General features: G+C 55.6%; 40 non-coding genes across 40 annotated transcripts; 20 read left to right on the top strand and 20 right to left on the bottom strand.

Moving 5' to 3' along the window:
• Window positions 1-109: 109 nt before the first annotated feature.
• Window positions 110-183, bottom strand: trnai-aau (transfer RNA isoleucine (anticodon AAU)). The gene has a single exon. It is a non-coding gene; the product is annotated as a tRNA-Ile (tRNA).
• A 172-nt stretch (window positions 184-355) lies between these two features.
• On the top strand, window positions 356-427 carry trnad-guc (transfer RNA aspartic acid (anticodon GUC)). Its single transcript has one exon. It is a non-coding gene; the product is annotated as a tRNA-Asp (tRNA).
• A 514-nt stretch (window positions 428-941) lies between these two features.
• Window positions 942-1,013, top strand: trnae-cuc (transfer RNA glutamic acid (anticodon CUC)). Its single transcript has one exon. It is a non-coding gene; the product is annotated as a tRNA-Glu (tRNA).
• A 1,139-nt stretch (window positions 1,014-2,152) lies between these two features.
• On the bottom strand, window positions 2,153-2,239 carry trnay-gua (transfer RNA tyrosine (anticodon GUA)). The gene is given in 2 exon segments: window positions 2,153-2,188; window positions 2,203-2,239. It is a non-coding gene; the product is annotated as a tRNA-Tyr (tRNA).
• A 665-nt stretch (window positions 2,240-2,904) lies between these two features.
• trnaa-agc (transfer RNA alanine (anticodon AGC)) lies at window positions 2,905-2,977 on the top strand. Its single transcript has one exon. It is a non-coding gene; the product is annotated as a tRNA-Ala (tRNA).
• A 91-nt stretch (window positions 2,978-3,068) lies between these two features.
• On the bottom strand, window positions 3,069-3,140 carry trnaq-cug (transfer RNA glutamine (anticodon CUG)). The gene has a single exon. It is a non-coding gene; the product is annotated as a tRNA-Gln (tRNA).
• Window positions 3,141-3,264: 124 nt separating this feature from the next.
• trnai-aau (transfer RNA isoleucine (anticodon AAU)) lies at window positions 3,265-3,338 on the bottom strand. The gene has a single exon. It is a non-coding gene; the product is annotated as a tRNA-Ile (tRNA).
• A 173-nt stretch (window positions 3,339-3,511) lies between these two features.
• trnad-guc (transfer RNA aspartic acid (anticodon GUC)) lies at window positions 3,512-3,583 on the top strand. The gene has a single exon. It is a non-coding gene; the product is annotated as a tRNA-Asp (tRNA).
• Window positions 3,584-4,135: 552 nt separating this feature from the next.
• On the top strand, window positions 4,136-4,207 carry trnae-cuc (transfer RNA glutamic acid (anticodon CUC)). Its single transcript has one exon. It is a non-coding gene; the product is annotated as a tRNA-Glu (tRNA).
• Window positions 4,208-5,359: 1,152 nt separating this feature from the next.
• Window positions 5,360-5,446, bottom strand: trnay-gua (transfer RNA tyrosine (anticodon GUA)). The gene is given in 2 exon segments: window positions 5,360-5,395; window positions 5,410-5,446. It is a non-coding gene; the product is annotated as a tRNA-Tyr (tRNA).
• Window positions 5,447-6,111: 665 nt separating this feature from the next.
• trnaa-agc (transfer RNA alanine (anticodon AGC)) lies at window positions 6,112-6,184 on the top strand. Its single transcript has one exon. It is a non-coding gene; the product is annotated as a tRNA-Ala (tRNA).
• A 91-nt stretch (window positions 6,185-6,275) lies between these two features.
• On the bottom strand, window positions 6,276-6,347 carry trnaq-cug (transfer RNA glutamine (anticodon CUG)). The gene has a single exon. It is a non-coding gene; the product is annotated as a tRNA-Gln (tRNA).
• A 124-nt stretch (window positions 6,348-6,471) lies between these two features.
• On the bottom strand, window positions 6,472-6,545 carry trnai-aau (transfer RNA isoleucine (anticodon AAU)). Its single transcript has one exon. It is a non-coding gene; the product is annotated as a tRNA-Ile (tRNA).
• A 173-nt stretch (window positions 6,546-6,718) lies between these two features.
• On the top strand, window positions 6,719-6,790 carry trnad-guc (transfer RNA aspartic acid (anticodon GUC)). The gene has a single exon. It is a non-coding gene; the product is annotated as a tRNA-Asp (tRNA).
• Window positions 6,791-7,341: 551 nt separating this feature from the next.
• trnae-cuc (transfer RNA glutamic acid (anticodon CUC)) lies at window positions 7,342-7,413 on the top strand. Its single transcript has one exon. It is a non-coding gene; the product is annotated as a tRNA-Glu (tRNA).
• A 1,152-nt stretch (window positions 7,414-8,565) lies between these two features.
• Window positions 8,566-8,652, bottom strand: trnay-gua (transfer RNA tyrosine (anticodon GUA)). Its single transcript is given in 2 exon segments — window positions 8,566-8,601; window positions 8,616-8,652. It is a non-coding gene; the product is annotated as a tRNA-Tyr (tRNA).
• A 665-nt stretch (window positions 8,653-9,317) lies between these two features.
• Window positions 9,318-9,390, top strand: trnaa-agc (transfer RNA alanine (anticodon AGC)). The gene has a single exon. It is a non-coding gene; the product is annotated as a tRNA-Ala (tRNA).
• Window positions 9,391-9,481: 91 nt separating this feature from the next.
• Window positions 9,482-9,553, bottom strand: trnaq-cug (transfer RNA glutamine (anticodon CUG)). Its single transcript has one exon. It is a non-coding gene; the product is annotated as a tRNA-Gln (tRNA).
• Window positions 9,554-9,677: 124 nt separating this feature from the next.
• On the bottom strand, window positions 9,678-9,751 carry trnai-aau (transfer RNA isoleucine (anticodon AAU)). Its single transcript has one exon. It is a non-coding gene; the product is annotated as a tRNA-Ile (tRNA).
• Window positions 9,752-9,924: 173 nt separating this feature from the next.
• On the top strand, window positions 9,925-9,996 carry trnad-guc (transfer RNA aspartic acid (anticodon GUC)). Its single transcript has one exon. It is a non-coding gene; the product is annotated as a tRNA-Asp (tRNA).
• A 551-nt stretch (window positions 9,997-10,547) lies between these two features.
• trnae-cuc (transfer RNA glutamic acid (anticodon CUC)) lies at window positions 10,548-10,619 on the top strand. Its single transcript has one exon. It is a non-coding gene; the product is annotated as a tRNA-Glu (tRNA).
• A 1,152-nt stretch (window positions 10,620-11,771) lies between these two features.
• trnay-gua (transfer RNA tyrosine (anticodon GUA)) lies at window positions 11,772-11,858 on the bottom strand. The gene is given in 2 exon segments: window positions 11,772-11,807; window positions 11,822-11,858. It is a non-coding gene; the product is annotated as a tRNA-Tyr (tRNA).
• A 665-nt stretch (window positions 11,859-12,523) lies between these two features.
• trnaa-agc (transfer RNA alanine (anticodon AGC)) lies at window positions 12,524-12,596 on the top strand. Its single transcript has one exon. It is a non-coding gene; the product is annotated as a tRNA-Ala (tRNA).
• Window positions 12,597-12,687: 91 nt separating this feature from the next.
• On the bottom strand, window positions 12,688-12,759 carry trnaq-cug (transfer RNA glutamine (anticodon CUG)). The gene has a single exon. It is a non-coding gene; the product is annotated as a tRNA-Gln (tRNA).
• Window positions 12,760-12,883: 124 nt separating this feature from the next.
• Window positions 12,884-12,957, bottom strand: trnai-aau (transfer RNA isoleucine (anticodon AAU)). The gene has a single exon. It is a non-coding gene; the product is annotated as a tRNA-Ile (tRNA).
• Window positions 12,958-13,127: 170 nt separating this feature from the next.
• Window positions 13,128-13,199, top strand: trnad-guc (transfer RNA aspartic acid (anticodon GUC)). The gene has a single exon. It is a non-coding gene; the product is annotated as a tRNA-Asp (tRNA).
• Window positions 13,200-13,713: 514 nt separating this feature from the next.
• trnae-cuc (transfer RNA glutamic acid (anticodon CUC)) lies at window positions 13,714-13,785 on the top strand. Its single transcript has one exon. It is a non-coding gene; the product is annotated as a tRNA-Glu (tRNA).
• Window positions 13,786-14,924: 1,139 nt separating this feature from the next.
• Window positions 14,925-15,011, bottom strand: trnay-gua (transfer RNA tyrosine (anticodon GUA)). Its single transcript is given in 2 exon segments — window positions 14,925-14,960; window positions 14,975-15,011. It is a non-coding gene; the product is annotated as a tRNA-Tyr (tRNA).
• Window positions 15,012-15,676: 665 nt separating this feature from the next.
• Window positions 15,677-15,749, top strand: trnaa-agc (transfer RNA alanine (anticodon AGC)). The gene has a single exon. It is a non-coding gene; the product is annotated as a tRNA-Ala (tRNA).
• Window positions 15,750-15,840: 91 nt separating this feature from the next.
• Window positions 15,841-15,912, bottom strand: trnaq-cug (transfer RNA glutamine (anticodon CUG)). The gene has a single exon. It is a non-coding gene; the product is annotated as a tRNA-Gln (tRNA).
• A 124-nt stretch (window positions 15,913-16,036) lies between these two features.
• On the bottom strand, window positions 16,037-16,110 carry trnai-aau (transfer RNA isoleucine (anticodon AAU)). The gene has a single exon. It is a non-coding gene; the product is annotated as a tRNA-Ile (tRNA).
• A 174-nt stretch (window positions 16,111-16,284) lies between these two features.
• On the top strand, window positions 16,285-16,356 carry trnad-guc (transfer RNA aspartic acid (anticodon GUC)). The gene has a single exon. It is a non-coding gene; the product is annotated as a tRNA-Asp (tRNA).
• A 551-nt stretch (window positions 16,357-16,907) lies between these two features.
• Window positions 16,908-16,979, top strand: trnae-cuc (transfer RNA glutamic acid (anticodon CUC)). The gene has a single exon. It is a non-coding gene; the product is annotated as a tRNA-Glu (tRNA).
• A 1,153-nt stretch (window positions 16,980-18,132) lies between these two features.
• On the bottom strand, window positions 18,133-18,219 carry trnay-gua (transfer RNA tyrosine (anticodon GUA)). Its single transcript is given in 2 exon segments — window positions 18,133-18,168; window positions 18,183-18,219. It is a non-coding gene; the product is annotated as a tRNA-Tyr (tRNA).
• A 665-nt stretch (window positions 18,220-18,884) lies between these two features.
• On the top strand, window positions 18,885-18,957 carry trnaa-agc (transfer RNA alanine (anticodon AGC)). The gene has a single exon. It is a non-coding gene; the product is annotated as a tRNA-Ala (tRNA).
• A 91-nt stretch (window positions 18,958-19,048) lies between these two features.
• trnaq-cug (transfer RNA glutamine (anticodon CUG)) lies at window positions 19,049-19,120 on the bottom strand. Its single transcript has one exon. It is a non-coding gene; the product is annotated as a tRNA-Gln (tRNA).
• Window positions 19,121-19,244: 124 nt separating this feature from the next.
• On the bottom strand, window positions 19,245-19,318 carry trnai-aau (transfer RNA isoleucine (anticodon AAU)). The gene has a single exon. It is a non-coding gene; the product is annotated as a tRNA-Ile (tRNA).
• Window positions 19,319-19,490: 172 nt separating this feature from the next.
• trnad-guc (transfer RNA aspartic acid (anticodon GUC)) lies at window positions 19,491-19,562 on the top strand. Its single transcript has one exon. It is a non-coding gene; the product is annotated as a tRNA-Asp (tRNA).
• Window positions 19,563-20,113: 551 nt separating this feature from the next.
• trnae-cuc (transfer RNA glutamic acid (anticodon CUC)) lies at window positions 20,114-20,185 on the top strand. The gene has a single exon. It is a non-coding gene; the product is annotated as a tRNA-Glu (tRNA).
• Window positions 20,186-21,337: 1,152 nt separating this feature from the next.
• Window positions 21,338-21,424, bottom strand: trnay-gua (transfer RNA tyrosine (anticodon GUA)). The gene is given in 2 exon segments: window positions 21,338-21,373; window positions 21,388-21,424. It is a non-coding gene; the product is annotated as a tRNA-Tyr (tRNA).
• Window positions 21,425-21,939: the final 515 nt, after the last annotated feature.

Here is a 21,939-nt window from a genome sequence, read left to right as displayed (position 1 = left end):
ACCTTGGTTTCCTCCGACGGCGGGAGCGTAGGCAAAGAACCCGAAAAGCGCAGCTCAGCGTCCAATGTTGTCCACGCGTTCTGACGGCCCAGGTAGAGAAAAAGCAGGCTGGCCCGTACGGGGATCGAACCCGCGACCTTGGCGTTATTAGCACCACGCTCTAACCAACTGAGCTAACCGGCCTAACAGCATGAGTCTTGGAGCAAAAAAAAAAAAAAAAAAAACTGGGCGCCTTCTTGGGTCGCTTGCCAGGCCCAGAGAGTGTGGACATTCTTGACCCAGACGTTCCGGTTTTTGACAGCGTCCTTGGCATTTTGCTTTCGTTTGCTATCCGCTTCAAACCACCGGCACCGTGTCCTCGTTAGTATAGTGGTGAGTATCCCCGCCTGTCACGCGGGAGACCGGGGTTCGATTCCCCGACGGGGAGCAGCTGCACCTTTTTGCCGCTCGTTGGCATCCTTGACCATCAAAGAACGAGTGTGCTGCTTTTTTTTTCAGTTTTGGGGACAGGACATGCACTCTTGTCAATGGCTTGTGTATCCCTGGCCGCAGCAGAATGGGTGTGGGTGTTGGGAAAGTGTGAAACCTACTGCAGAAAAGGTCAATGGCCTCATCCGACACCTCCCCCCTTGGGCTGTTTGTCGGGCCGTTATGAGTTTCATGCTGTTCCAAGCTCCCTTTGATATACTGGACGTGGGAGAGTGCGCTGTTTTCACTAACTTGTGTATCCTTGACAGTTTGCAAAGGCTTTGCTGCAACTAGAAGGTGACCCAAGGAGGCACCCAGACGTCTGCGAAGGCCACGGCGTGCAACTGGGTTATGTGGGCCGGTAATCTCGGGGTGGCGGGTTGGAGCTTCACCTCGGACGGCGTTACTTCTTTTCACCAAAGCGCCGGCACACCGAGAGGGCGTGCATGCCGAGCAGGAGATAAGTCTTGACCTCCCTGGTGGTCTAGTGGTTAGGATTCGGCGCTCTCACCGCCGCGGCCCGGGTTCGATTCCCGGTCAGGGAAGTTGCTTTTGACTCCCTCCGGTGCCACCACAGCCTGCGGACCTACGTCAGGTGAAGCAGACCTCTGCGTCTTTCGTGCCTGTCGGCAAGTTTCAGCCGAGAAATCGACCGACGCGTGGTGTTGGGGTGTTGGGAGAGTGTCCAAAAAGGTCTTAACGTCAATGGCCTTCTGGGCCCCTTCATCCTACACGTGCCCATTCGACGGTGTGTCGGGCCGTTATCAGCTTTGTGTCGTTCCAGGCTGCCTTTGTGCTATCTTCTTTTCCCGTTACCTTCCCGTAAGCTACTTTGGCTAACGTTTTTGTCAAGCTTTAGCTCTCAAGTTGAACTGACAAGCCGTTGTGGAGGGGCACTTCCCATGGACGCTGCCGGTCTGCCGTCCAGGCGCGCCCCCGAAGGACTGGGAAGGGGGCAGGCAAGGGAAATCAACCGACGCCCTTCCCACCACATGCATAATGCTATCGCTAGCTAAATAGCTAGTTTGGCTAACGTTCTTCTCAAGCTTTAGCCTTCACGTTGTGAACTGACAAACCTTTGTGGAGGGGCGCTTCCAATGTAAGCTGCCGGTCTGCCGTCCAAGCGTTCCCCCGAAGGACTGGGAAAGGGGCAGGCAAGGGAAATCAACCGACGCCCTTCCCACCGCATGCATAATGCTATCGCTAGCTAAATAGCTAGTTTGGCTAACGTTTTTGTCAAGCTTTAGCCTTCACGTTGTGAACTGACAAACCTTTGTGGAGGGGCCCTTCCAACGTAAGCTGCTGGTCTGCCGTCCAAGCGTTCCCCCGAAGGACTGGGAAAGGGGCAGGCAAGGGAAATCAACCGACGCCCTTCCCACCGCATGCATAAGGCTATCTCTAGCTAAATAGCTAGTTTGGCTAACGTGTTTGTCAAGCTTTAGCCTTCACGTCGTGAACTGACAAACCTTTGTGGAGGGGCGCTTCCAACGTAAGCTGCTGGTCTGCCGTCCAAGGGCTGGGAAAGAGGCAGGCAAGGGAAATCACAGTAACGCTGCAGTGCAAGCGCCAAAATGCAGACCCGCACAGCTCCGGGTCAGGCGGCAGGCGCTCTGGCGATCAGCACGTCTAAGCAGCAGCAACTTTGGTGTTGTCTGCTTGAGGCCTGGGTCGAAGGAAAAGCCTGTCCTTCGAGCCGGACTTGAACCAGCGACCTAAGGATAGCCTGGACGACACCTACAGTCCTCCGCTCTACCAGCTGAGCTATCGAAGGGCACGGGCAAGGTACAGGTGCTTACACCAGGTGACCCGCTCTAAATAAGTCTGGCACGCTCTGGTACCTTTTGTAAAGAGCTTTTTGGACAAACGTGGCGCCGGCCGTCTTCTCGGGGCGACGCTGGCCATGAGGGTGGTTGGGAAGCTGACTCAGTCCCAGGGATGGGCTGAGGTTAAGAATCAGGAGCACTGAGGACAAAGGAAAAGGGCTTGAAACAAGAAGGACATAAGTCAAAAGTAAGGTCGTTTTTAAGATTACCTGCCACTGAGGCCTCCTCCCAAGCGCACACAGGTTGCCGGCCACCACGCTGTGGTGGAATGGGTGCGGGTGTTGGGAGAGTGTCAAAAAAGATGTTAACGTCAATGGCCTTCTGGGTCCCTTCATGCAACACCTGCCCGTCCGGCGGTTTGTCAGGCTGTTATCAGCTTTGTGTCGATCCAGGCTGCCTTTGTGCTATCTGCTTTTCCCGTTACCTTCTCTACTTGCCCTTCCCACCGCATGCATAATGCTATCGCTAGCTCGATAGCTAGTTTGGCTGATGTTTTTGTCTAGCTTTAGCTTTCAAGTTGAACTGACAAACCTTTGCGGAGGGGCACTTCCCATGGAAGCTGCCGGTCCGCCCTCCAAGCGCGCCCCCGACGGACTGGGAACGAGGTCGGCAAGGGGAATTAGCTCAAATGGTAGAGCGCTCGCTTAGCATGCGAGAGGTAGCGGGATCGATGCCCGCATTCTCCACGGGCGTTCCTTTTTTTTGTAATGCATTTCAAGCTGCCGCAGCAGCCGAACTTCAGCGTGGCGCGCTCCGGCACAGCAAAAAGGCAGCCAAAGGTCCCACCGAGATTTGAACTCGGATCGCTGGATTCAGAGTCCAGAGTGCTAACCATTACACCATGGAACCTCCCAACGTCCCCGGACCTTGGTTTCCTCCGACGGCGGGAGCGTAGGCAAAGAACCCGAAAAGCGCAGCTCAGCGTCCAATGTTGTCCACGCGTTCTGACGGCCCAGGTAGAGAAAAAGCAGGCTGGCCCGTACGGGGATCGAACCCGCGACCTTGGCGTTATTAGCACCACGCTCTAACCAACTGAGCTAACCGGCCTAACAGCATGAGTCTTGGAGCAAAAAAAAAAAAAAAAAAAAACTGGGCGCCTTCTTGGGTCGCTTGCCAGGCCCAGAGAGTGTGGACATTCTTGACCCAGACGTTCCGGTTTTTGACAGCGTCCTTGGCATTTTGCTTTCGTTTGCTATCCGCTTCAAGCCACCGGCGCCGTGTCCTCGTTAGTATAGTGGTGAGTATCCCCGCCTGTCACGCGGGAGACCGGGGTTCGATTCCCCGACGGGGAGCAGCTGCACCTTTTTGCCGCTCGTTGGCATCCTTGACCATCAAAGAACGAGTGTGCTGCTTTTTTTTTTCAGTTTTGGGGACAGGACATGCACTCTTGTCAATGGCTTGTGTATCCCTGGCCGCAGCAGAATGGGTGTGGGTGTTGGGAAAGTGTGAAACCTACTGCAGAAAAGGTCAATGGCCTCATCCGACACCTCCCCCCTTGGGCTGTTTGTCGGGCCGTTATGAGTTTCATGCTGTTCCAAGCTCCCTTTGATATACTGGACGTGGGAGAGTGCGCTGTTTTCACTAACTTGTGTATCCTTGACAGTTTGCAAAGGCTTTGCTGCAACTAGAAGGTGACCCAAGGAGGCACCCAGACGTCTGCGAAGGCCACGGCGTGCAACTGGGTTATGTGGGCCGGTAATCTCGGGGTGGCGGGTTGGAGCTTCACCTCGGACGGCGTTACTTCTTTTCACCAAAGCGCCGGCACACCGAGAGGGCGTGCATGCCGAGCAGGGCCCTGTGCTCGGGGGCCCACGCCAGCAGGGCCAAGGAGATAAGTCTTGACCTCCCTGGTGGTCTAGTGGTTAGGATTCGGCGCTCTCACCGCCGCGGCCCGGGTTCGATTCCCGGTCAGGGAAGTTGCTTTTGACTCCCTCCGGTGCCACCACAGCCTGCGGACCTACGTCAGGTGAAGCAGACCTCTGCGTCTTTCGTGCCTGTCGGCAAGTTTCAGCCGAGAAATCGACCGACGCGTGGTGTTGGGGTGTTGGGAGAGTGTCCAAAAAGGTCTTAACGTCAATGGCCTTCTGGGCCCCTTCATCCAACACGTGCCCATTCGACGGTGTGTCGGGCCGTTATCAGCTTTGTGTCGTTCCAGGCTGCCTTTGTGCTATCTTCTTTTCCCGTTACCTTCCCGTAAGCTACTTTGGCTAACGTTTTTGTCAAGCTTTAGCTTTCAAGTTGAACTGACAAGCCGTTGTGGAGGGGCACTTCCCATGGACGCTGCCGGTCTGCCGTCCAGGCGCGCCCCCGAAGGACTGGGAAGGGGGCAGGCAAGGGAAATCAACCGACGCCCTTCCCACCACATGCATAATGCTATCGCTAGCTAAATAGCTAGTTTGGCTAACGTTTTTGTCAAGCTTTAGCCTTCACGTCGTGAACTGACAAACCTTTGTGGAGGGGCGCTTCCAACGTAAGCTGCCGGTCTGCCGTCCAAGCGTTCCCCCGAAGGACTGGGAAAGGGGCAGGCAAGGGAAATCAACCGACGCCCTTCCCACCGCATGCATAATGCTATCGCTAGCTAAATAGCTAGTTTGGCTAACGTTTTTGTCAAGCTTTAGCCTTCACGTTGTGAACTGACAAACCTTTGTGGAGGGGCCCTTCCAACGTAAGCTGCTGGTCTGCCGTCCAAGCGTTCCCCCGAAGGACTGGGAAAGGGGCAGGCAAGGGAAATCAACCGACGCCCTTCCCACCGCATGCATAAGGCTATCTCTAGCTAAATAGCTAGTTTGGCTAACGTGTTTGTCAAGCTTTAGCCTTCACGTCGTGAACTGACAAACCTTTGTGGAGGGGCGCTTCCAACGTAAGCTGCTGGTCTGCCGTCCAAGCGCGCCCCCGAAGGGCTGGGAAAGAGGCAGGCAAGGGAAATCACAGTAACGCTGCAGTGCAAGCGCCAAAATGCAGACCCGCACAGCTCCGGGTCAGGCGGCAGGCGCTCTGGCGATCAGCACGTCTAAGCAGCAGCAACTTTGGTGTTGTCTGCTTGAGGCCTGGGTCGAAGGAAAAGCCTGTCCTTCGAGCCGGACTTGAACCAGCGACCTAAGGATAGCCTGGACGACACCTACAGTCCTCCGCTCTACCAGCTGAGCTATCGAAGGGCACGGGCAAGGTACAGGTGCTTACACCAGGTGACCCGCTCTAAATAAGTCTGGCACGCTCTGGTACCTTTTGTAAAGAGCTTTTTGGACAAACGTGGCGCCGGCCGTCTTCTCGGGGCGACGCTGGCCATGAGGGTGGTTGGGAAGCTGACTCAGTCCCAGGGATGGGCTGAGGTTAAGAATCAGGAGCACTGAGGACAAAGGAAAAGGGCTTGAAACAAGAAGGACATAAGTCAAAAGTAAGGTCGTTTTTAAGATTACCTGCCACTGAGGCCTCCTCCCAAGCGCACACAGGTTGCCGGCCACCACGCTGTGGTGGAATGGGTGCGGGTGTTGGGAGAGTGTCAAAAAAGATGTTAACGTCAATGGCCTTCTGGGTCCCTTCATGCAACACCTGCCCGTCCGGCGGTTTGTCAGGCTGTTATCAGCTTTGTGTCGATCCAGGCTGCCTTTGTGCTATCTGCTTTTCCCGTTACCTTCTCTACTTGCCCTTCCCACCGCATGCATAATGCTATCGCTAGCTCGATAGCTAGTTTGGCTGATGTTTTTGTCTAGCTTTAGCTTTCAAGTTGAACTGACAAACCTTTGCGGAGGGGCACTTCCCATGGAAGCTGCCGGTCCGCCCTCCAAGCGCGCCCCCGACGGACTGGGAACGAGGTCGGCAAGGGGAATTAGCTCAAATGGTAGAGCGCTCGCTTAGCATGCGAGAGGTAGCGGGATCGATGCCCGCATTCTCCACGGGCGTTCCTTTTTTTTGTAATGCATTTCAAGCTGCCGCAGCAGCCGAACTTCAGCGTGGCGCGCTCCGGCACAGCAAAAAGGCAGCCAAAGGTCCCACCGAGATTTGAACTCGGATCGCTGGATTCAGAGTCCAGAGTGCTAACCATTACACCATGGAACCTCCCAACGTCCCCGGACCTTGGTTTCCTCCGACGGCGGGAGCGTAGGCAAAGAACCCGAAAAGCGCAGCTCAGCGTCCAATGTTGTCCACGCGTTCTGACGGCCCAGGTAGAGAAAAAGCAGGCTGGCCCGTACGGGGATCGAACCCGCGACCTTGGCGTTATTAGCACCACGCTCTAACCAACTGAGCTAACCGGCCTAACAGCATGAGTCTTGGAGCAAAAAAAAAAAAAAAAAAAAACTGGGCGCCTTCTTGGGTCGCTTGCCAGGCCCAGAGAGTGTGGACATTCTTGACCCAGACGTTCCGGTTTTTGACAGCGTCCTTGGCATTTTGCTTTCGTTTGCTATCCGCTTCAAGCCACCGGCACCGTGTCCTCGTTAGTATAGTGGTGAGTATCCCCGCCTGTCACGCGGGAGGCCGGGGTTCGATTCCCCGACGGGGAGCAGCTGCACCTTTTTGCCGCTCGTTGGCATCCTTGACCATCAAAGAACGAGTGTGCTGCTTTTTTTTTCAGTTTTGGGGACAGGACATGCACTCTTGTCAATGGCTTGTGTATCCCTGGCCGCAGCAGAATGGGTGTGGGTGTTGGGAAAGTGTGAAACCTACTGCAGAAAAGGTCAATGGCCTCATCCGACACCTCCCCCCTTGGGCTGTTTGTCGGGCCGTTATGAGTTTCATGCTGTTCCAAGCTCCCTTTGATATACTGGACGTGGGAGAGTGCGCTGTTTTCACTAACTTGTGTATCCTTGACAGTTTGCAAAGGCTTTGCTGCAACTAGAAGGTGACCCAAGGAGGCACCCAGACGTCTGCGAAGGCCACGGCGTGCAACTGGGTTATGTGGGCCGGTCATCTCGGGGTGGCGGGTTGGAGCTTCACCTCGGACGGCGTTACTTCTTTTCACCAAAGCGCCGGCACACCGAGAGGGCGTGCATGCCGAGCAGGGCCCTGTGCTCGGGGGCCCACGCCAGCAGGGCCAAGGAGATAAGTCTTGACCTCCCTGGTGGTCTAGTGGTTAGGATTCGGCGCTCTCACCGCCGCGGCCCGGGTTCGATTCCCGGTCAGGGAAGTTGCTTTTGACTCCCTCCGGTGCCACCACAGCCTGCGGACCTACGTCAGGTGAAGCAGACCTCTGCGTCTTTCGTGCCTGTCGGCAAGTTTCAGCCGAGAAATCGACCGACGCGTGGTGTTGGGGTGTTGGGAGAGTGTCCAAAAAGGTCTTAACGTCAATGGCCTTCTGGGCCCCTTCATCCAACACGTGCCCATTCGACGGTGTGTCGGGCCGTTATCAGCTTTGTGTCGTTCCAGGCTGCCTTTGTGCTATCTTCTTTTCCCGTTACCTTCCCGTAAGCTACTTTGGCTAACGTTTTTGTCAAGCTTTAGCTTTCAAGTTGAACTGACAAGCCGTTGTGGAGGGGCACTTCCCATGGACGCTGCCGGTCTGCCGTCCAGGCGCGCCCCCGAAGGACTGGGAAGGGGGCAGGCAAGGGAAATCAACCGACGCCCTTCCCACCACATGCATAATGCTATCGCTAGCTAAATAGCTAGTTTGGCTAACGTTCTTGTCAAGCTTTAGCCTTCACGTCGTGAACTGACAAACCTTTGTGGAGGGGCGCTTCCAACGTAAGCTGCCGGTCTGCCGTCCAAGCGTTCCCCCGAAGGACTGGGAAAGGGGCAGGCAAGGGAAATCAACCGACGCCCTTCCCACCGCATGCATAATGCTATCGCTAGCTAAATAGCTAGTTTGGCTAACGTTTTTGTCAAGCTTTAGCCTTCACGTTGTGAACTGACAAACCTTTGTGGAGGGGCCCTTCCAACGTAAGCTGCTGGTCTGCCGTCCAAGCGTTCCCCCGAAGGACTGGGAAAGGGGCAGGCAAGGGAAATCAACCGACGCCCTTCCCACCGCATGCATAAGGCTATCTCTAGCTAAATAGCTAGTTTGGCTAACGTGTTTGTCAAGCTTTAGCCTTCACGTCGTGAACTGACAAACCTTTGTGGAGGGGCGCTTCCAACGTAAGCTGCTGGTCTGCCGTCCAAGCGCGCCCCCGAAGGGCTGGGAAAGAGGCAGGCAAGGGAAATCACAGTAACGCTGCAGTGCAAGCGCCAAAATGCAGACCCGCACAGCTCCGGGTCAGGCGGCAGGCGCTCTGGCGATCAGCACGTCTAAGCAGCAGCAACTTTGGTGTTGTCTGCTTGAGGCCTGGGTCGAAGGAAAAGCCTGTCCTTCGAGCCGGACTTGAACCAGCGACCTAAGGATAGCCTGGACGACACCTACAGTCCTCCGCTCTACCAGCTGAGCTATCGAAGGGCACGGGCAAGGTACAGGTGCTTACACCAGGTGACCCGCTCTAAATAAGTCTGGCACGCTCTGGTACCTTTTGTAAAGAGCTTTTTGGACAAACGTGGCGCCGGCCGTCTTCTCGGGGCGACGCTGGCCATGAGGGTGGTTGGGAAGCTGACTCAGTCCCAGGGATGGGCTGAGGTTAAGAATCAGGAGCACTGAGGACAAAGGAAAAGGGCTTGAAACAAGAAGGACATAAGTCAAAAGTAAGGTCGTTTTTAAGATTACCTGCCACTGAGGCCTCCTCCCAAGCGCACACAGGTTGCCGGCCACCACGCTGTGGTGGAATGGGTGCGGGTGTTGGGAGAGTGTCAAAAAAGATGTTAACGTCAATGGCCTTCTGGGTCCCTTCATGCAACACCTGCCCGTCCGGCGGTTTGTCAGGCTGTTATCAGCTTTGTGTCGATCCAGGCTGCCTTTGTGCTATCTGCTTTTCCCGTTACCTTCTCTACTTGCCCTTCCCACCGCATGCATAATGCTATCGCTAGCTCGATAGCTAGTTTGGCTGATGTTTTTGTCTAGCTTTAGCTTTCAAGTTGAACTGACAAACCTTTGCGGAGGGGCACTTCCCATGGAAGCTGCCGGTCCGCCCTCCAAGCGCGCCCCCGACGGACTGGGAACGAGGTCGGCAAGGGGAATTAGCTCAAATGGTAGAGCGCTCGCTTAGCATGCGAGAGGTAGCGGGATCGATGCCCGCATTCTCCACGGGCGTTCCTTTTTTTTGTAATGCATTTCAAGCTGCCGCAGCAGCCGAACTTCAGCGTGGCGCGCTCCGGCACAGCAAAAAGGCAGCCAAAGGTCCCACCGAGATTTGAACTCGGATCGCTGGATTCAGAGTCCAGAGTGCTAACCATTACACCATGGAACCTCCCAACGTCCCCGGACCTTGGTTTCCTCCGACGGCGGGAGCGTAGGCAAAGAACCCGAAAAGCGCAGCTCAGCGTCCAATGTTGTCCACGCGTTCTGACGGCCCAGGTAGAGAAAAAGCAGGCTGGCCCGTACGGGGATCGAACCCGCGACCTTGGCGTTATTAGCACCACGCTCTAACCAACTGAGCTAACCGGCCTAACAGCATGAGTCTTGGAGCAAAAAAAAAAAAAAAAAAAAACTGGGCGCCTTCTTGGGTCGCTTGCCAGGCCCAGAGAGTGTGGACATTCTTGACCCAGACGTTCCGGTTTTTGACAGCGTCCTTGGCATTTTGCTTTCGTTTGCTATCCGCTTCAAGCCACCGGCACCGTGTCCACGTTAGTATAGTGGTGAGTATCCCCGCCTGTCACGCGGGAGACCGGGGTTCGATTCCCCGACGGGGAGCAGCTGCACCTTTTTGCCGCTCGTTGGCATCCTTGACCATCAAAGAACGAGTGTGCTGCTTTTTTTTTCAGTTTTGGGGACAGGACATGCACTCTTGTCAATGGCTTGTGTATCCCTGGCCGCAGCAGAATGGGTGTGGGTGTTGGGAAAGTGTGAAACCTACTGCAGAAAAGGTCAATGGCCTCATCCGACACCTCCCCCCTTGGGCTGTTTGTCGGGCCGTTATGAGTTTCATGCTGTTCCAAGCTCCCTTTGATATACTGGACGTGGGAGAGTGCGCTGTTTTCACTAACTTGTGTATCCTTGACAGTTTGCAAAGGCTTTGCTGCAACTAGAAGGTGACCCAAGGAGGCACCCAGACGTCTGCGAAGGCCACGGCGTGCAACTGGGTTATGTGGGCCGGTCATCTCGGGGTGGCGGGTTGGAGCTTCACCTCGGACGGCGTTACTTCTTTTCACCAAAGCGCCGGCACACCGAGAGGGCGTGCATGCCGAGCAGGGCCCTGTGCTCGGGGGCCCACGCCAGCAGGGCCAAGGAGATAAGTCTTGACCTCCCTGGTGGTCTAGTGGTTAGGATTCGGCGCTCTCACCGCCGCGGCCCGGGTTCGATTCCCGGTCAGGGAAGTTGCTTTTGACTCCCTCCGGTGCCACCACAGCCTGCGGACCTACGTCAGGTGAAGCAGACCTCTGCGTCTTTCGTGCCTGTCGGCAAGTTTCAGCCGAGAAATCGACCGACGCGTGGTGTTGGGGTGTTGGGAGAGTGTCCAAAAAGGTCTTAACGTCAATGGCCTTCTGGGCCCCTTCATCCAACACGTGCCCATTCGACGGTGTGTCGGGCCGTTATCAGCTTTGTGTCGTTCCAGGCTGCCTTTGTGCTATCTTCTTTTCCCGTTACCTTCCCGTAAGCTACTTTGGCTAACGTTTTTGTCAAGCTTTAGCTTTCAAGTTGAACTGACAAGCCGTTGTGGAGGGGCACTTCCCATGGACGCTGCCGGTCTGCCGTCCAGGCGCGCCCCCGAAGGACTGGGAAGGGGGCAGGCAAGGGAAATCAACCGACGCCCTTCCCACCACATGCATAATGCTATCGCTAGCTAAATAGCTAGTTTGGCTAACGTTCTTGTCAAGCTTTAGCCTTCACGTCGTGAACTGACAAACCTTTGTGGAGGGGCGCTTCCAACGTAAGCTGCCGGTCTGCCGTCCAAGCGTTCCCCCGAAGGACTGGGAAAGGGGCAGGCAAGGGAAATCAACCGACGCCCTTCCCACCGCATGCATAATGCTATCGCTAGCTAAATAGCTAGTTTGGCTAACGTTTTTGTCAAGCTTTAGCCTTCACGTTGTGAACTGACAAACCTTTGTGGAGGGGCCCTTCCAACGTCAGCTGCTGGTCTGCCGTCCAAGCGTTCCCCCGAAGGACTGGGAAAGGGGCAGGCAAGGGAAATCAACCGACGCCCTTCCCACCGCATGCATAAGGCTATCTCTAGCTAAATAGCTAGTTTGGCTAACGTGTTTGTCAAGCTTTAGCCTTCACGTCGTGAACTGACAAACCTTTGTGGAGGGGCGCTTCCAACGTAAGCTGCTGGTCTGCCGTCCAAGCGCGCCCCCGAAGGGCTGGGAAAGAGGCAGGCAAGGGAAATCACAGTAACGCTGCAGTGCAAGCGCCAAAATGCAGACCCGCACAGCTCCGGGTCAGGCGGCAGGCGCTCTGGCGATCAGCACGTCTAAGCAGCAGCAACTTTGGTGTTGTCTGCTTGAGGCCTGGGTCAAAGGAAAAGCCTGTCCTTCGAGCCGGACTTGAACCAGCGACCTAAGGATAGCCTGGACGACACCTACAGTCCTCCGCTCTACCAGCTGAGCTATCGAAGGGCACGGGCAAGGTACAGGTGCTTACACCAGGTGACCCGCTCTAAATAAGTCTGGCACGCTCTGGTACCTTTTGTAAAGAGCTTTTTGGACAAACGTGGCGCCGGCCGTCTTCTCGGGGCGACGCTGGCCATGAGGGTGGTTGGGAAGCTGACTCAGTCCCAGGGATGGGCTGAGGTTAAGAATCAGGAGCACTGAGGACAAAGGAAAAGGGCTTGAAACAAGAAGGACATAAGTCAAAAGTAAGGTCGTTTTTAAGATTACCTGCCACTGAGGCCTCCTCCCAAGCGCACACAGGTTGCCGGCCACCACGCTGTGGTGGAATGGGTGCGGGTGTTGGGAGAGTGTCAAAAAAGATGTTAACGTCAATGGCCTTCTGGGTCCCTTCATGCAACACCTGCCCGTCCGGCGGTTTGTCAGGCTCTTATCAGCTTTGTGTCGATCCAGGCTGCCTTTGTGCTATCTGCTTTTCCCGTTACCTTCTCTACTTGCCCTTCCCACCGCATGCATAATGCTATCGCTAGCTCGATAGCTAGTTTGGCTGATGTTTTTGTCTAGCTTTAGCTTTCAAGTTGAACTGACAAACCTTTGCGGAGGGGCACTTCCCATGGAAGCTGCCGGTCCGCCCTCCAAGCGCGCCCCCGACGGACTGGGGACGAGGTCGGCAAGGGGAATTAGCTCAAATGGTAGAGCGCTTGCTTAGCATGCGAGAGGTAGCGGGATCGATGCCCGCATTCTCCACGGGCGTTCCTTTTTTTTGTAATGCATTTCAAGCTGCCGCAGCAGCCGAACTTCAGCGTGGCGCGCTCCGGCACAGCAAAAAGGCAGCCAAAGGTCCCACCGAGATTTGAACTCGGATCGCTGGATTCAGAGTCCAGAGTGCTAACCATTACACCATGGAACCTCCCAACGTCCCCGGACCTTGGTTTCCTCCGACGGCGGGAGCGTAGGCAAAGAACCCGAAAAGCGCAGCTCAGCGTCCAATGTTGTCCACGCGTTCTGACGGCCCAGGTAGAGAAAAAGCAGGCTGGCCCGTACGGGGATCGAACCCGCGACCTTGGCGTCATTAGCACCACGCTCTAACCAACTGAGCTAACCGGCCTAACAGCATGAGTCTTGGAGCAAAAAAAAAAAAAAAAAACTGGGCGCCTTCTTGGGTCGCTTGCCAGGCCCAGAGAGTGTGGACATTCTTGACCCAGACGTTCCGGTTTTTGACAGCGTCCTTGGCATTTTGCTTTCGTTTGCTATCCGCTTCAAACCACCGGCACCGTGTCCTCGTTAGTATAGTGGTGAGTATCCCCGCCTGTCACGCGGGAGACCGGGGTTCGATTCCCCGACGGGGAGCAGCTGCACCTTTTTGCCGCTCGTTGGCATCCTTGACCATCAAAGAACGAGTGTGCTGCTTTTTTTTTCAGTTTTGGGGACAGGACATGCACTCTTGTCAATGGCTTGTGTATCCCTGGCCGCAGCAGAATGGGTGTGGGTGTTGGGAAAGTGTGAAACCTACTGCAGAAAAGGTCAATGGCCTCATCCGACACCTCCCCCCTTGGGCTGTTTGTCGGGCCGTTATGAGTTTCATGCTGTTCCAAGCTCCCTTTGATATACTGGACGTGGGAGAGTGCGCTGTTTTCACTAACTTGTGTATCCTTGACAGTTTGCAAAGGCTTTGCTGCAACTAGAAGGTGACCCAAGGAGGCACCCAGACGTCTGCGAAGGCCACGGCGTGCAACTGGGTTATGTGGGCCGGTAATCTCGGGGTGGCGGGTTGGAGCTTCACCTCGGACGGCGTTACTTCTTTTCACCAAAGCGCCGGCACACCGAGAGGGCGTGCATGCCGAGCAGGAGATAAGTCTTGACCTCCCTGGTGGTCTAGTGGTTAGGATTCGGCGCTCTCACCGCCGCGGCCCGGGTTCGATTCCTGGTCAGGGAAGTTGCTTTTGACTCCCTCCGGTGCCACCACAGCCTGCGGACCTACGTCAGGTGAAGCAGACCTCTGCGTCTTTCGTGCCTGTCGGCAAGTTTCAGCCGAGAAATCGACCGACGCGTGGTGTTGGGGTGTTGGGAGAGTGTCCAAAAAGGTCTTAACGTCAATGGCCTTCTGGGCCCCTTCATCCTACACGTGCCCATTCGACGGTGTGTCGGGCCGTTATCAGCTTTGTGTCGTTCCAGGCTGCCTTTGTGCTATCTTCTTTTCCCGTTACCTTCCCGTAAGCTACTTTGGCTAACGTTTTTGTCAAGCTTTAGCTCTCAAGTTGAACTGACAAGCCGTTGTGGAGGGGCACTTCCCATGGACGCTGCCGGTCTGCCGTCCAGGCGCGCCCCCGAAGGACTGGGAAGGGGGCAGGCAAGGGAAATCAACCGACGCCCTTCCCACCACATGCATAATGCTATCGCTAGCTAAATAGCTACTTTGGCTAACGTTCTTCTCAAGCTTTAGCCTTCACGTTGTGAACTGACAAACCTTTGTGGAGGGGCGCTTCCAACGTAAGCTGCCGGTCTGCCGTCCAAGCGTTCCCCCGAAGGACTGGGAAAGGGGCAGGCAAGGGAAATCAACCGACGCCCTTCCCACCGCATGCATAATGCTATCGCTAGCTAAATAGCTAGTTTGGCTAACGTTTTTGTCAAGCTTTAGCCTTCACGTTGTGAACTGACAAACCTTTGTGGAGGGGCCCTTCCAACGTAAGCTGCTGGTCTGCCGTCCAAGCGTTCCCCCGAAGGACTGGGAAAGGGGCAGGCAAGGGAAATCAACCGACGCCCTTCCCACCGCATGCATAAGGCTATCTCTAGCTAAATAGCTAGTTTGGCTAACGTGTTTGTCAAGCTTTAGCCTTCACGTCGTGAACTGACAAACCTTTGTGGAGGGGCGCTTCCAACGTAAGCTGCTGGTCTGCCGTCCAAGGGCTGGGAAAGAGGCAGGCAAGGGAAATCACAGTAACGCTGCAGTGCAAGCGCCAAAATGCAGACCCGCACAGCTCCGGGTCAGGCGGCAGGCGCTCTGGCGATCAGCACGTCTAAGCAGCAGCAACTTTGGTGTTGTCTGCTTGAGGCCTGGGTCGAAGGAAAAGCCTGTCCTTCGAGCCGGACTTGAACCAGCGACCTAAGGATAGCCTGGACGACACCTACAGTCCTCCGCTCTACCAGCTGAGCTATCGAAGGGCACGGGCAAGGTACAGGTGCTTACACCAGGTGACCCGCTCTAAATAAGTCTGGCACGCTCTGGTACCTTTTGTAAAGAGCTTTTTGGACAAACGTGGCGCCGGCCGTCTTCTCGGGGCGACGCTGGCCATGAGGGTGGTTGGGAAGCTGACTCAGTCCCAGGGATGGGCTGAGGTTAAGAATCAGGAGCACTGAGGACAAAGGAAAAGGGCTTGAAACAAGAAGGACATAAGTCAAAAGTAAGGTCGTTTTTAAGATTACCTGCCACTGAGGCCTCCTCCCAAGCGCACACAGGTTGCCGGCCACCATGCTGTGGTGGAATGGGTGCGGGTGTTGGGAGAGTGTCAAAAAAGATGTTAACGTCAATGGCCTTCTGGGTCCCTTCATGCAACACCTGCCCGTCCGGCGGTTTGTCAGGCTGTTATCAGCTTTGTGTCGATCCAGGCTGCCTTTGTGCTATCTGCTTTTCCCGTTACCTTCTCTACTTGCCCTTCCCACCGCATGCATAATGCTATCGCTAGCTCGATAGCTAGTTTGGCTGATGTTTTTGTCTAGCTTTAGCTTTCAAGTTGAACTGACAAACCTTTGCGGAGGGGCACTTCCCATGGAAGCTGCCGGTCCGCCCTCCAAGCGCGCCCCCGACGGACTGGGAACGAGGTCGGCAAGGGGAATTAGCTCAAATGGTAGAGCGCTCGCTTAGCATGCGAGAGGTAGCGGGATCGATGCCCGCATTCTCCACGGGCGTTCCTTTTTTTTGTAATGCATTTCAAGCTGCCGCAGCAGCCGAACTTCAGCGTGGCGCGCTCCGGCACAGCAAAAAGGCAGCCAAAGGTCCCACCGAGATTTGAACTCGGATCGCTGGATTCAGAGTCCAGAGTGCTAACCATTACACCATGGAACCTCCCAACGTCCCCGGACCTTGGTTTCCTCCGACGGCGGGAGCGTAGGCAAAGAACCCGAAAAGCGCAGCTCAGCGTCCAATGTTGTCCACGCGTTCTGACGGCCCAGGTAGAGAAAAAGCAGGCTGGCCCGTACGGGGATCGAACCCGCGACCTTGGCGTTATTAGCACCACGCTCTAACCAACTGAGCTAACCGGCCTAACAGCATGAGTCTTGGAGCAAAAAAAAAAAAAAACAGAAAACTGGGCGCCTTCTTGGGTCGCTTGCCAGGCCCAGAGAGTGTGGACATTCTTGACCCAGACGTTCCGGTTTTTGACAGCGTCCTTGGCATTTTGCTTTCGTTTGCTATCCGCTTCAAGCCACCGGCGCCGTGTCCTCGTTAGTATAGTGGTGAGTATCCCCGCCTGTCACGCGGGAGACCGGGGTTCGATTCCCCGACGGGGAGCAGCTGCACCTTTTTGCCGCTCGTTGGCATCCTTGACCATCAAAGAACGAGTGTGCTGCTTTTTTTTTCAGTTTTGGGGACAGGACATGCACTCTTGTCAATGGCTTGTGTATCCCTGGCCGCAGCAGAATGGGTGTGGGTGTTGGGAAAGTGTGAAACCTACTGCAGAAAAGGTCAATGGCCTCATCCGACACCTCCCCCCTTGGGCTGTTTGTCGGGCCGTTATGAGTTTCATGCTGTTCCAAGCTCCCTTTGATATACTGGACGTGGGAGAGTGCGCTGTTTTCACTAACTTGTGTATCCTTGACAGTTTGCAAAGGCTTTGCTGCAACTAGAAGGTGACCCAAGGAGGCACCCAGACGTCTGCGAAGGCCACGGCGTGCAACTGGGTTATGTGGGCCGGTCATCTCGGGGTGGCGGGTTGGAGCTTCACCTCGGACGGCGTTACTTCTTTTCACCAAAGCGCCGGCACACCGAGAGGGCGTGCATGCCGAGCAGGGCCCTGTGCTCGGGGGCCCACGCCAGCAGGGCCAAGGAGATAAGTCTTGACCTCCCTGGTGGTCTAGTGGTTAGGATTCGGCGCTCTCACCGCCGCGGCCCGGGTTCGATTCCCGGTCAGGGAAGTTGCTTTTGACTCCCTCCGGTGCCACCACAGCCTGCGGACCTACGTCAGGTGAAGCAGACCTCTGCGTCTTTCGTGCCTGTCGGCAAGTTTCAGCCGAGAAATCGACCGACGCGTGGTGTTGGGGTGTTGGGAGAGTGTCCAAAAAGGTCTTAACGTCAATGGCCTTCTGGGCCCCTTCATCCAACACGTGCCCATTCGACGGTGTGTCGGGCCGTTATCAGCTTTGTGTCGTTCCAGGCTGCCTTTGTGCTATCTTCTTTTCCCGTTACCTTCCCGTAAGCTACTTTGGCTAACGTTTTTGTCAAGCTTTAGCTTTCAAGTTGAACTGACAAGCCGTTGTGGAGGGGCACTTCCCATGGACGCTGCCGGTCTGCCGTCCAGGCGCGCCCCCGAAGGACTGGGAAGGGGGCAGGCAAGGGAAATCAACCGACGCCCTTCCCACCACATGCATAATGCTATCGCTAGCTAAATAGCTAGTTTGGCTAACGTTCTTGTCAAGCTTTAGCCTTCACGTCGTGAACTGACAAACCTTTGTGGAGGGGCGCTTCCAACGTAAGCTGCCGGTCTGCCGTCCAAGCGTTCCCCCGAAGGACTGGGAAAGGGGCAGGCAAGGGAAATCAACCGACGCCCTTCCCACCGCATGCATAATGCTATCGCTAGCTAAATAGCTAGTTTGGCTAACGTTTTTGTCAAGCTTTAGCCTTCACGTTGTGAACTGACAAACCTTTGTGGAGGGGCCCTTCCAACGTCAGCTGCTGGTCTGCCGTCCAAGCGTTCCCCCGAAGGACTGGGAAAGGGGCAGGCAAGGGAAATCAACCGACGCCCTTCCCACCGCATGCATAAGGCTATCTCTAGCTAAATAGCTAGTTTGGCTAACGTGTTTGTCAAGCTTTAGCCTTCACGTCGTGAACTGACAAACCTTTGTGGAGGGGCGCTTCCAACGTAAGCTGCTGGTCTGCCGTCCAAGCGCGCCCCCGAAGGGCTGGGAAAGAGGCAGGCAAGGGAAATCACAGTAACGCTGCAGTGCAAGCGCCAAAAATGCAGACCCGCACAGCTCCGGGTCAGGCGGCAGGCGCTCTGGCGATCAGCACGTCTAAGCAGCAGCAACTTTGGTGTTGTCTGCTTGAGGCCTGGGTCGAAGGAAAAGCCTGTCCTTCGAGCCGGACTTGAACCAGCGACCTAAGGATAGCCTGGACGACACCTACAGTCCTCCGCTCTACCAGCTGAGCTATCGAAGGGCACGGGCAAGGTACAGGTGCTTACACCAGGTGACCCGCTCTAAATAAGTCTGGCACGCTCTGGTACCTTTTGTAAAGAGCTTTTTGGACAAACGTGGCGCCGGCCGTCTTCTCGGGGCGACGCTGGCCATGAGGGTGGTTGGGAAGCTGACTCAGTCCCAGGGATGGGCTGAGGTTAAGAATCAGGAGCACTGAGGACAAAGGAAAAGGGCTTGAAACAAGAAGGACATAAGTCAAAAGTAAGGTCGTTTTTAAGATTACCTGCCACTGAGGCCTCCTCCCAAGCGCACACAGGTTGCCGGCCACCACGCTGTGGTGGAATGGGTGCGGGTGTTGGGAGAGTGTCAAAAAAGATGTTAACGTCAATGGCCTTCTGGGTCCCTTCATGCAACACCTGCCCGTCCGGCGGTTTGTCAGGCTCTTATCAGCTTTGTGTCGATCCAGGCTGCCTTTGTGCTATCTGCTTTTCCCGTTACCTTCTCTACTTGCCCTTCCCACCGCATGCATAATGCTATCGCTAGCTCGATAGCTAGTTTGGCTGATGTTTTTGTCTAGCTTTAGCTTTCAAGTTGAACTGACAAACCTTTGCGGAGGGGCACTTCCCATGGAAGCTGCCGGTCCGCCCTCCAAGCGCGCCCCCGACGGACTGGGGACGAGGTCGGCAAGGGGAATTAGCTCAAATGGTAGAGCGCTCGCTTAGCATGCGAGAGGTAGTGGGATCGATGCCCGCATTCTCCACGGGCGTTCCTTTTTTTTGTAATGCATTTCAAGCTGCCGCAGCAGCCGAACTTCAGCGTGGCGCGCTCCGGCACAGCAAAAAGGCAGCCAAAGGTCCCACCGAGATTTGAACTCGGATCGCTGGATTCAGAGTCCAGAGTGCTAACCATTACACCATGGAACCTCCCAACGTCCCCGGACCTTGGTTTCCTCCGACGGCGGGAGCGTAGGCAAAGAACCCGAAAAGCGCAGCTCAGCGTCCAATGTTGTCCACGCGTTCTGACGGCCCAGGTAGAGAAAAAGCAGGCTGGCCCGTACGGGGATCGAACCCGCGACCTTGGCGTCATTAGCACCACGCTCTAACCAACTGAGCTAACCGGCCTAACAGCATGAGTCTTGGAGCAAAAAAAAAAAAAAAAAAAACTGGGCGCCTTCTTGGGTCGCTTGCCAGGCCCAGAGAGTGTGGACATTCTTGACCCAGACGTTCCGGTTTTTGACAGCGTCCTTGGCATTTTGCTTTCGTTTGCTATCCGCTTCAAACCACCGGCACCGTGTCCTCGTTAGTATAGTGGTGAGTATCCCCGCCTGTCACGCGGGAGACCGGGGTTCGATTCCCCGACGGGGAGCAGCTGCACCTTTTTGCCGCTCGTTGGCATCCTTGACCATCAAAGAACGAGTGTGCTGCTTTTTTTTTCAGTTTTGGGGACAGGACATGCACTCTTGTCAATGGCTTGTGTATCCCTGGCCGCAGCAGAATGGGTGTGGGTGTTGGGAAAGTGTGAAACCTACTGCAGAAAAGGTCAATGGCCTCATCCGACACCTCCCCCCTTGGGCTGTTTGTCGGGCCGTTATGAGTTTCATGCTGTTCCAAGCTCCCTTTGATATACTGGACGTGGGAGAGTGCGCTGTTTTCACTAACTTGTGTATCCTTGACAGTTTGCAAAGGCTTTGCTGCAACTAGAAGGTGACCCAAGGAGGCACCCAGACGTCTGCGAAGGCCACGGCGTGCAACTGGGTTATGTGGGCCGGTCATCTCGGGGTGGCGGGTTGGAGCTTCACCTCGGACGGCGTTACTTCTTTTCACCAAAGCGCCGGCACACCGAGAGGGCGTGCATGCCGAGCAGGGCCCTGTGCTCGGGGGCCCACGCCAGCAGGGCCAAGGAGATAAGTCTTGACCTCCCTGGTGGTCTAGTGGTTAGGATTCGGCGCTCTCACCGCCGCGGCCCGGGTTCGATTCCCGGTCAGGGAAGTTGCTTTTGACTCCCTCCGGTGCCACCACAGCCTGCGGACCTACGTCAGGTGAAGCAGACCTCTGCGTCTTTCGTGCCTGTCGGCAAGTTTCAGCCGAGAAATCGACCGACGCGTGGTGTTGGGGTGTTGGGAGAGTGTCCAAAAAGGTCTTAACGTCAATGGCCTTCTGGGCCCCTTCATCCAACACGTGCCCATTCGACGGTGTGTCGGGCCGTTATCAGCTTTGTGTCGTTCCAGGCTGCCTTTGTGCTATCTTCTTTTCCCGTTACCTTCCCGTAAGCTACTTTGGCTAACGTTTTTGTCAAGCTTTAGCTTTCAAGTTGAACTGACAAGCCGTTGTGGAGGGGCACTTCCCATGGACGCTGCCGGTCTGCCGTCCAGGCGCGCCCCCGAAGGACTGGGAAGGGGGCAGGCAAGGGAAATCAACCGACGCCCTTCCCACCACATGCATAATGCTATCGCTAGCTAAATAGCTAGTTTGGCTAACGTTCTTGTCAAGCTTTAGCCTTCACGTCGTGAACTGACAAACCTTTGTGGAGGGGCGCTTCCAACGTAAGCTGCCGGTCTGCCGTCCAAGCGTTCCCCCGAAGGACTGGGAAAGGGGCAGGCAAGGGAAATCAACCGACGCCCTTCCCACCGCATGCATAATGCTATCGCTAGCTAAATAGCTAGTTTGGCTAACGTTTTTGTCAAGCTTTAGCCTTCACGTTGTGAACTGACAAACCTTTGTGGAGGGGCCCTTCCAACGTCAGCTGCTGGTCTGCCGTCCAAGCGTTCCCCCGAAGGACTGGGAAAGGGGCAGGCAAGGGAAATCAACCGACGCCCTTCCCACCGCATGCATAAGGCTATCTCTAGCTAAATAGCTAGTTTGGCTAACGTTTTTGTCAAGCTTTAGCCTTCACGTCGTGAACTGACAAACCTTTGTGGAGGGGCGCTTCCAACGTAAGCTGCTGGTCTGCCGTCCAAGCGCGCCCCCGAAGGGCTGGGAAAGAGGCAGGCAAGGGAAATCACAGTAACGCTGCAGTGCAAGCGCCAAAATGCAGACCCGCACAGCTCCGGGTCAGGCGGCAGGCGCTCTGGCGATCAGCACGTCTAAGCAGCAGCAACTTTGGTGTTGTCTGCTTGAGGCCTGGGTCGAAGGAAAAGCCTGTCCTTCGAGCCGGACTTGAACCAGCGACCTAAGGATAGCCTGGACGACACCTACAGTCCTCCGCTCTACCAGCTGAGCTATCGAAGGGCACGGGCAAGGTACAGGTGCTTACACCAGGTGACCCGCTCTAAATAAGTCTGGCACGCTCTGGTACCTTTTGTAAAGAGCTTTTTGGACAAACGTGGCGCCGGCCGTCTTCTCGGGGCGACGCTGGCCATGAGGGTGGTTGGGAAGCTGACTCAGTCCCAGGGATGGGCTGAGGTTAAGAATCAGGAGCACTGAGGACAAAGGAAAAGGGCTTGAAACAAGAAGGACATAAGTCAAAAGTAAGGTCGTTTTTAAGATTACCTGCCACTGAGGCCTCCTCCCAAGCGCACACAGGTTGCCGGCCACCACGCTGTGGTGGAATGGGTGCGGGTGTTGGGAGAGTGTCAAAAAAGATGTTAACGTCAATGGCCTTCTGGGTCCCTTCATGCAACACCTGCCCGTCCGGCGGTTTGTCAGGCTCTTATCAGCTTTGTGTCGATCCAGGCTGCCTTTGTGCTATCTGCTTTTCCCGTTACCTTCTCTACTTGCCCTTCCCACCGCATGCATAATGCTAT

Source organism: Chanos chanos, chromosome 11 (genome assembly GCF_902362185.1).
Source record: "Chanos chanos chromosome 11, fChaCha1.1, whole genome shotgun sequence".
NCBI classification, from domain to species: Eukaryota; Metazoa; Chordata; class Actinopteri; order Gonorynchiformes; family Chanidae; genus Chanos; species Chanos chanos.
This window is presented reverse-complemented; position numbering and strand designations above follow the sequence as displayed.